This window comes from Tasmannia lanceolata, unplaced genomic scaffold, assembly GCF_043159265.1.
Source record: "Tasmannia lanceolata isolate RefF3 unplaced genomic scaffold, GAP_Taslan_0.1 ptg000012l, whole genome shotgun sequence".
Classification (NCBI taxonomy): Eukaryota; Viridiplantae; Streptophyta; class Magnoliopsida; order Canellales; family Winteraceae; genus Tasmannia; species Tasmannia lanceolata.
In genome coordinates this window covers 54,088,611-54,098,718 of record NW_027518689.1, presented here as the reverse complement: position 1 = coordinate 54,098,718, position 10,108 = coordinate 54,088,611, and positions in this window count along the sequence as shown.

The window sequence follows — 10,108 nt, the reverse complement described above, 5'->3', positions numbered from 1 at the left end:
ATCCAAATCTCAAAACTTAGCTAAAAGCTCCTTCACACCATCTCTAAGGTTTCCTATGTCTAAAAGACGTATGTTTTATAAAGTTTCTAAAAAATGAAACTTTTTATTTTTCGATCTCCATCTTTCACCAACTAAATCTACAATTCTATACCATCTCATCCTCATTCTAAAATTTTGCTAACCTTGACACCATCTATAGGGTTTCCTATTTCTAAAAGATTAATATTATAGAAAGTTTCTAAAATAAGAAACTTTCTAATTTTTCAATCTCTATCCTTCATAAACTAAATCTAAGATTCAATATCATCTCATCCTCATCTATCAACTAAATCTAAGATTCAATACCCTCTTATCATCATCTCAAAACTTGGCTAAAAGCTCCTTGACACCATCTCTAGGGGTTCATATGTCTAAAAGATTGATGTCAGATAAAATTGCTAAAATAAGAAACTTTTTATTTTTTTAGTCTCCATCCTTAATCAACTAAATCTAAGATTCAATATCATCTCATCCTCATCCCAAGATGGGATGCTAAAAGCTCCTGCACAGCATCTCTAGAATTTCCTACGTCTAAAAGACGGATGTTTTATAAAGTTTCTAAAATAAGAAACTTTCAATTTTTTCAATCTCCATACTTAATCAACGAAATCTAAGATTTATTACCATCCCATCCTCATGTCAAAACTTTGCTTAAAGCTCCTTGACACCATCTCTAGGGTTTACTAAGTCTAGAAGACTGATGATTTATAAACTTTCTAGAATAAGAAACTTTCTATTTTTTCAATCTCCATCCTTCATCAACTAAATCTAAGATTCAATACTCTCTCATTCTCATCCCAAAACTTGGTTAAAACCTCGTCGACATCATCTTGAGGGTTTCCTATGTCTAAAAGATAGAAATTTTATAAAGTTTTTAAAATAAGAAAGTTTTGATTTTTTCAATCTCCATCCATGATCAACTAAATCTAAGATTCAAAACCATCTTATCATCATCCCAAGACTAGGCTAAAAGCTCCACCACACCTTCTCTAGGGTGTCTTATGTCTACAATATGGTTGTTTTATTAAGTTTATAAAATAAGTAACTTTTTAGTTTTTCAATCTCCATTCTTTATCTACTAAATCTAAGATTTAATACCATCTCATCCTCATCTCAAAACTTGGCTAAAACCTAATTGACACAATTTCTAGGATTTCTTATATTTAAAAGATGGATATTTTATAAAGTTTCTAATGTAAGAGACTTTCTATTTTTTCAATCTCGATCCTTTATAACCTAAATCTAACATTTAATACCATCTCATCCTAATCACAAAACTTGGCTAAAAGCTCTTTTACACCATCTCTATAGTTTACTAAGTCTAAAAAATTAATATTTTATAAAGTTTATAAAATAAAAAACTTTCTATTTTTTCAATCTCCATCATTTATCACCTAAATCTAAGGTTTAATATCATCTCATCCTCATCCCAAAACATGGCTAAAAGCTCCCTAACACCGTCTCTAGGGCCTCCTATGTCAAAAGGATAGATGTTTTATAAGGTTTTTTAAATAAGAAACTTTCTATTTTTCAATCTTCATCATTTATCAACTAAATCTAAGATTCAATAACATCTCATCCTAATCTCAAAAGTTAGCTAAAAGCTCGTTGACTCCATCTCTAGGGTTTCATATGTCTTAAAGATGGATGTCTTATAAAGTTTCTAAAATAAGAAACTTTCCATTTTTTCATTCTCCATCCTTCATCAACTAAATCAAAGATTCAATATCATCTCATCTTAATCTGAAAACTTAGCTATTAGCACCTTCACACCTTCTCTAGGGTTTCCTATGTCTAAAAGTTGGATGTTTTATAAAGTTTCTAAAATAAGAAACTTTATATTTTTTAATCTCCATCCTTCACCAACTAAATGTACAATTCAATACAATCTGATCCTCATCCCAATACTTGGCTAAAAGCACCTTGACACCATCTCTATGGTTTTCTATGTCTAAAAGATGGATGTTTTATAAATTTCCTAAAATAAGGAACTTTCTAATTTTTTAATCTCTATCCTTCATCAACTAAATCAAAGATTCAATACCTTCTTATTCTCATCCCAAAAGATGGCTTAAAGCTCGTTGACATCATCACTAGGGTTTCTAATTTCTAAAAGATGAATGTTTTACCAAGTTTCTAAAATAAGAAACGTTCTATTTTTTCAATCTTCATCCTTTGTCAACAAAATCTAAGATTCAATACCACCTCAGCCTCATCTCAAAACTTGGCTAAAAGCTTCTTCACACCATCTATAGGGTTTTCTACGTCTAAAATATTGGTGCTTATAAAGTTCCTAAAATAAGAAACTTTTTTTTTTCAATCTCCATCCTTGTTCAAATAAATCAAAGATTCAATACCATCTAACCCTTGTATCAAAACTTAGCTAAAAGCTCCTTCACACAATTTATGAGGTTTCCTATGTCTACAAGATTGATGTTTTATAAAGTTTCTAACAGAAGAAATTTTCCATTTTATAATCTCCATCCTTAATCAACTAAATCTAAAATCTAGTACCATCTAATCCTCATCTCAAAACTTGGCTAAAAGCTCGTTGCCACCATTTATTTGGTTTCTTATTTATAAAAGGTGGATGTTTTATAAAGTTTATAAAATAAGAAACTTTCAATTTTTCAATCTCAATCCTTCACCAACAAAATCTACGATTCAATACCATCTCATCCTCATCCCAAAACTTGGCTAAACGCACCTTGGCACTATCTTTAGGGTTTTTTATGTCTAAAAGATTGTTGTTTTATAAAGTTTCTAAAATAAGAAACTTTCTATTTTTTCAATCTCCATCCTTCATCAACTAAATTAAAGATTTACTATCATCTCATCCTCATCTCAAAATTTTCCTAAAAGCTCATTGACACCATCTCTAGGGTTTCCTCTGTAAAAAGATGGATGTTATATAAAGATTCTAAAATAAGAAACTTTATATTTTACAATCTCCATCCTTCACTAACTAAATCTACGATTCAATACCATCTCATCCGCATCCCAAAACTTCGCTAAAAGCACCTTGACGCCATCTCTAGGGTTTCCTATGTCTAAAAGATGGATGTTTTATAAGTTTCTAAAATAAGAAACTTTCTATTTTTTCAATCTCCATCCTTCATCAACAAAATCAAAGATTCAATATCATCTCATCCTCATCTCAAAACTGAGTTAAAAGCACCTTGACACCATCTGTATGGCTTCTTATGTCTAAAAGATGGATGTTTCATAAAGTTTCTAAAATAATAAACTTTCTATTTTTTCAATCTTCATAATTTCTCAACTTAATCTAAGATTCAATACCATCTCATCCTCATCTCAAAACTGGGCTAAAAGGTCCTTGATCCCATCTCTATGTTTCCTATGTCTAAAAATGGATGTCTTATAAAGTTTCTAAAATAAGAAACTTTCTATTTTTTCAATCTCCGTCCTTCATCAACTAAATCAAAGAATCAATATCTTCTCATCATTTTCTCAAAACATAGCTAAAAGCTCCTTGACACCATCTCAAAGGTTTCTTATGTCTAAAATATTGATGTTTTATAAAGTTTCTAAAATAAGAAACTTTTTATTTTTGAATCTCCACCCTTAACGAACTAAATCGACGATTCAATATCTTCTCATCCTCATCCCAAAATTTGGCTAAAAGGACCTTGACATCATCTCTATGATTTCCTATGTCTAAAAGTTGGATGTTTTAGAAAGTTTCTAAAATAAGAAACTTGCTAATTTTTCAATCTCCATCCTTCATCAACTAAATCAAAGATTCAATATCATCTAATCTTAATCTGAAAACTTAGCTATTAGTACGTACCTTCACATATTCTCTAGGGTTTCTTATGTCTAAAAGTTGGATGTTTTATAAAGTTTCTAAAATAAGATACTTTATATTTTTCAATCTCCATCCTTAACAACCAGAAATCTCTCCCCCCCCAAGGGAACCGAAGCCTCCCGATCCTGGAAAGTTTGCTAGCGGTGGGAAAACCTGCACGGCACAAAGTACCCCTGATTCCTCTGTTTTCGATTTTGTCGGAAATCTTAGGGAAACATATCAAGCGGGAAAAAATCTTGAAAAGGAACAAGAGGCAACTTTAAACTCGACCTCTGTTGCTATTGAGAAAGATGGACTTTGGCCTTTTCTCTCAGTCCCTAAGAACAGCTTTTTCGACTATTCTCTAGACTGGAAGTTCGAGAATAAAAAACCTTCTATCTCTAGGGCCCATGCCCTTCAAGTTCCTACCCTAAGATCATTAAGTTCAGGCGTAACCTCAAAATCTGAAGGCCTTGCCCTTGATCCCCAACCCTTACATTCCAGATTATTTGGTGATATGTGCTTCGGATCTGATAAGGCTGAATTGGGTTACGACCCTCTCACTCACTACAAAAAAGGAACCAGAGTCCGCAGAAAATTCACTAGAAACTCTTCTTCTAGTGCTGAGCTCCCTAAATCCACCAAAAAATCCAAACCTTCAGTCCCACCTTTTCCCTTCAACCAATCCGCATCCCCCAATCAGAAACCTAATGCAAAGTGAAATACTCAAGAGGGGGGGTGAATTGAATTTAACTCAATATTAGGCCTTTTGAAAATTATCTATAAACCCTAATTGGAATTTTTCTTCACTTAAATAAATATTTGGTTAGTGCAAATATAATTGAAAGAACAAAGTGAAATGCCAAACCAAAACAATAATGGAAATGCAAGAGTGAGAAATTGACACACCGATATATAGTGGTTCGGCCAACGGCCTACTCCACTCTACTCAAGGTCGCACTTGAGGGATTCCACTATAGGAGACCTCCACGATGCCCGGCTCCGAGGCGGTTACAAATCCAAGGGATATTAAACAAGGATGCCCTTACACCTTTACAAAGACTCTCCTTCTCCGCCGAGTTCTAAGCGGTTGCTCTCTAGGGAATTAAAAAGGGAATGCCCTAGCCACCTACACTAGATTTGAAAGAGAATAGCTTGGCTTCTTCTTGAAAGCTTGATGCTCTTTGTAGACCCTTGATTGCTCTTCAAAGATGGTGATTTGCAAGTGAAAGCACTACTATATCCAAACTCAAAAGATTCACAAGTGAAAGGCAAGTTTGGGATGAAAAACAAAAAACTCAAGCTAAAATGGATTGCAAATGTTTTTGATGCTTAAGGATGTTTTTCAAAGATCAAGAGAGAGTAAAAAACTTCTCTACAAGTTGTATATATAACCACACCAAAGAATATGACCGTTTGGGGGTGGACATATCAAAAACCAACAATTAATTTGAATCCCAACGGCTATTTTTTAGTCTGTCGCGAGGTTCTCGGAGTTCCGAGAACCATTCTCGGAGTTCCGAGAATTCTCGGAGTTCCGAGAAATATTCTCGGAGTTCCGAGACAACGGCCAGAAGAAATAAAATTTCTACTGGACCATTTCTCGGAGTTCCGAGAAATTGTCTCGGAGTTCCGAGAAAGTGTCCAGATGCTACTGGACCTTTTCTCGGAGTTCCGAGGGAACTCTCGGAGTTCCGAGCTCGGAGCTCCGAGAAAAATTCTCGGAGTTCCGAGAAGCCTAAAAATCCGCAGATTTTGATTTTTATTGCAAATTTGATTTTTAGCTTTTGGAACTCAAACCCTATGGTTATTTTGGAATGTTTATGAGGGTCCCAACATGTTGGTCCACCACATAACCATTCACTAATGCATTTTAAGTTCTTAAGTGTTCTTTGAAAACCAAGTTGAAAAACACTTTGAAAACGTTTTGCCTTGACTTGAGAATCTAAAGAGAAAGGATATACAATGATACCTATGCAATCTTCAACTTCTCTTTAGTCTTGGTCTTCAATTTGATCTTCCATCTTGTGTATGCTTTGCTTGAGAGATGAGGTGAGCTTCACTTAGCTCCTTTGACTCTTGTATGGGATATCTCCAAGCATGACCATGTTGTGTGTTGGTTTCTTCAATGATCAATCCTATATCAAACACAACACTTCAAAGCAAATTGATTAGTATTCAAAAACACAATCAATTATGTTTAGAATCATCAAAACAAGATAGGAGAGTAGACCCTTGGGCTTACAATCTCCCCCTTTTTGATGATGACAAACAAAATTGATTATGAGGTGTGTGTGGAGTGACATAGTAGGCAAGTGAATACTAGAACTCCCCCTCAATATATGCACACATATAAATGATACAAGTTATAAGCAAGTGGTGCATATAGTCAATTGAATAGATAATCAATTTCAAACTTCTCCCCCTTTTGTCATCGACAGAAAGGGTGTAAAAAAAAAATAGGAGTGGATAACTCCCCCTGAATCAATGCTTATGGTATAAAATTATATAACCAAGTAATGCACATATACCTGTTCATGATCGAGATGTTGACATATGTCAAGATGTTAGGTATTTTAATTAAAGTGAAGATACCTCTCCAACTTAGAAAAAACTAAGAAGGCTAAGAATATCAATTGAGTGATTTTTAAGATTAAAAATTTGACATCTCATTCATGCAGATACTACCAAACAAAGATTATATATATAAATACTATATAGATAAGCTGGTTAAAGGCACAAAGTATTTATTTGGCAATTTCTTTGATTTGATCCGCACTCCATATGTTTAAGGCACTTCGGATATAGCAAATTCTATCATCACTAAGGGGTTTTGTAAAGATATCCGCTAATTGTTCTTCAGTGTTGATATATTTTAAGCAAATATCCCCTTTTTGTGAGTGATCTCTGATGAAGTGGTGCCTAATCTCAATGTGTTTTGTTCTTGAGTGTTGTATGGGGTTCTTTGTTAAGCTTATAGCACTAGTATTGTCACATTGGATGAGAATATTTTCCATTTTGATTGCATAGTCCATCAATGTGCTTTTCATCCATAGGACTTGAGCACAGCAAGCTCCAGCTGCCACATATTCTGCTTCTGTTGTGGACAGAGCTACTGAATTTTGCTTCTTGCTAAACCATGAAACAAGTGATTTACCCAAGAATTGGCAAGTCCCACTAGTGCTTTTCCTATCTACTCTACATCCAGCAAAGTCTGCATCTGAATATCCGATGAGAGTGAAGGAAGATGATCTTTCATACCACAGTCCTAGACTTTGGGTTCCTTTTAAGTACTTGAAGATCTTCTTAACTGCCGATAGGTGAGATTCTTTTGGATCCGATTGAAATCGAGCACAGAGACAGACAGTAAACATAATGTCTGGTCTGCTGGCTGTCAAATAGAGCAAACTACCTATCATACCCCTATACAATTTCTGATCCACAGATTTGCCAAATTCATCTTTTTCTAGCTTAGCAGTAGTACTCATGGGAATTCTTGATGTCTTACTGCTATCCATGCCATACTTCTTTAACAACTCCTTTGTATATTTTTCTTGATTTAAAAATATTCCATTTTTGTATTGTTTAATTTGGAGTCCTAAGAAGTAGGTTAACTCTCCCATCATGCTCATTTCAAATTCATTTTTCATTAAGGTTGCAAATTCATCACACAATTTTTGATTAGTTGAGCCACAGATGGTATCATCCACATAGATTTGGACAAGGAGGATATCATGATTTTCTCTTTTGATAAATAAGGTTTTATCCACCTTTCCCATCTCGAATCCCTTTTCAACTAAGAAAGTGCAAAGCCTCTCATACCAAGCTCTAGGAGCTTGCTTTAATCCATATAAAGCTTTATCAAGCCTGAAGACATGATTTGGATGTTTGAAGTCTTCAAAACCTGGAGGTTGCTCAACATACACTTCCTCTTGGATATAGCCATTCAGGAAGGCACTTTTGACATCCATTTGATATAGTTTAAATCCTTTATGAGATGCATATGCCAAAAGTATCCTAATAGCCTCCATACGGGCAACAGGAGCAAATGTCTCATCATAATCTATCCCTTCCTCCTGATTGTACCCTTGGGCTACAAGCCTAGCTTTATTCCTAGTGATAATTCCATTTTCATCCAATTTATTTCTATACACCCATCTCGTGCCAATGACTGGATGATCACTAGGTCTAGGTACTAGCCTCCATACCTTGTTCCTTTCGAATTGACTCAGCTCTTCTTGCATGGCCATCAACCAATATTCATCCTTTTCTGCTTCCTTGATGGATTTTGGTTCTAATTCGGATAGGAATGCCAAATTATTGCTCACACTACGATAGTATGATCTAGTTCTTACTGGCAATGTGGCATCACCTAAGATTTGGGATTCAGGATGATCAACCAATGTTCTCCTATCCCTAGGTAATGAGGCATCATCTTCATTTTCTACTTCCTCACTAGGTGGTGTATGACTAGTAGATGCATGAGGAGGAGCACTCAATTTTGGAAAAAGATGTTCAACGGGTTCATCCTCATCATGTGGCATTTCTTGAGGTGTTGGCTCTCTTTCATCAAATGTCACATGCATGGATTCTTCTACTACTAGGGTTCTCCTATTAAATACTCTATATGCTTTGCTATGAGAAGAATACCCTAAGAATATTCCATCATCCGACTTCTTATCAAATTTATGTAAATTATCTCTAATGTTCAAAATGAAGCATTTACATCCAAACACTCTAAAATAGCTTATATTTGGTTTCAAGTTTTTCCAAAGCTCATAAGGTGTTTTCTTAGAGATTGGCCTTAAGTATACCCTGTTTATGATATAGCAAGCGGTGCTAACCGCTTCCGCCCAAAAATATCTAGGGAGATCATTTTCATGCAACATTGTTCTAGCCATTTCTTGGAGAGTTCGATTCTTTCTTTCTACTACTCCATTTTGTTGAGGTGTTCTAGGTGCGGAAAAATTATGTTTAATGCCATGTTCATTACAGTAAGTGTCAAAGTGTACATTTTCAAATTCCGTTCCATGATCACTTCTAATGTGGGAGATGGCAACACCTTTTTCATTTTGAATTTGATTGCATAATGTTAGGAAGTTTTCATAAGTTTCATCTTTATGTCCTAGAAATATGACCCATGTGAATCGTGAGTAGTCATCAACAACTACAAACACGTACCTCTTTCCACCTAGGCTACTAGTCTTCATTGGTCCAAAAAGATCCATATGAAGTAGCTCCAAGGGGTAGGAAGTTGAAATCATATTTTTAGGTGCAAAAGAGCTTTTCAATTGTTTTCCTAATTGACAAGTTCTACAAATGTGATCCTTGATGAATTTGAACTTAGGCAATCCTCTAACACTTTCTTTTGAGGAGAGGGTCGAAATGAGATCCATTCCGGCATGACCCAACCTCCTATGCCATAGCCAAGAATCCTCACTAATGGCATTTAGACAAGTCACTTTTTGGAGTCTAAGATCATCTAGTCCAATTGTATAAATGTTATTGTCTCTAGACCCTATGAATTTTACTTCTCCATTTATCTTATTTTTAACAATGCATTTGTCGGGATTGAAGACAACTTCAAAACCATTATCACATAATTGACTAATGCTAATAAGATTATGGGACAAGCCATCAACAAAGAGTACATCATGTATGGGAGAGGTAGAGTTACCTATGGTGCCTTCACCTTTGACTTTTCCTTTCTTGTCATCTCCAAAGGTAACTTCTCCACCATCCTTGAGTGATAGGGATGCGAATTGAGTGAGATCTCCGGTCATGTGTCTAGAGCATCCACTATCAAGGTACCATGTGTTCCTCTTGTTGTGGCTTTTAAGGCATACCTACATAGGAATAGGCAAGTGAGATCCCTTAGGTACCAAAATCTTCCTAATCTTGCTATGTTCATTTGTTTTCACTTTAGAGTTCAATTTGATCTTATCTTGTTTAGCATGCAAGCAAGCAACTTTATAATGACCTAACAATCCACAATAAAAGCAAATTTTGGTACTACTAGAGGAGGTCTTTTCAAGTTTGTTTTTATAGTTAGATATTGTGGTATTCCATCTACGTCCAAGTCCACTTTTGTCACTTGACATTCTTTGAAGATTTACAAGTTTATCCAATTTTAATGAACTATTTTCAAATTTTTCAAAGAGTTTCTTGAGTTCATCATATTCAAAAGATAGTTTACCGTTTTCATGCTTTAGTTTGTTATTTTCAATAGAAAGATTTTGTCGATTTTCATTCAAAGTCTTA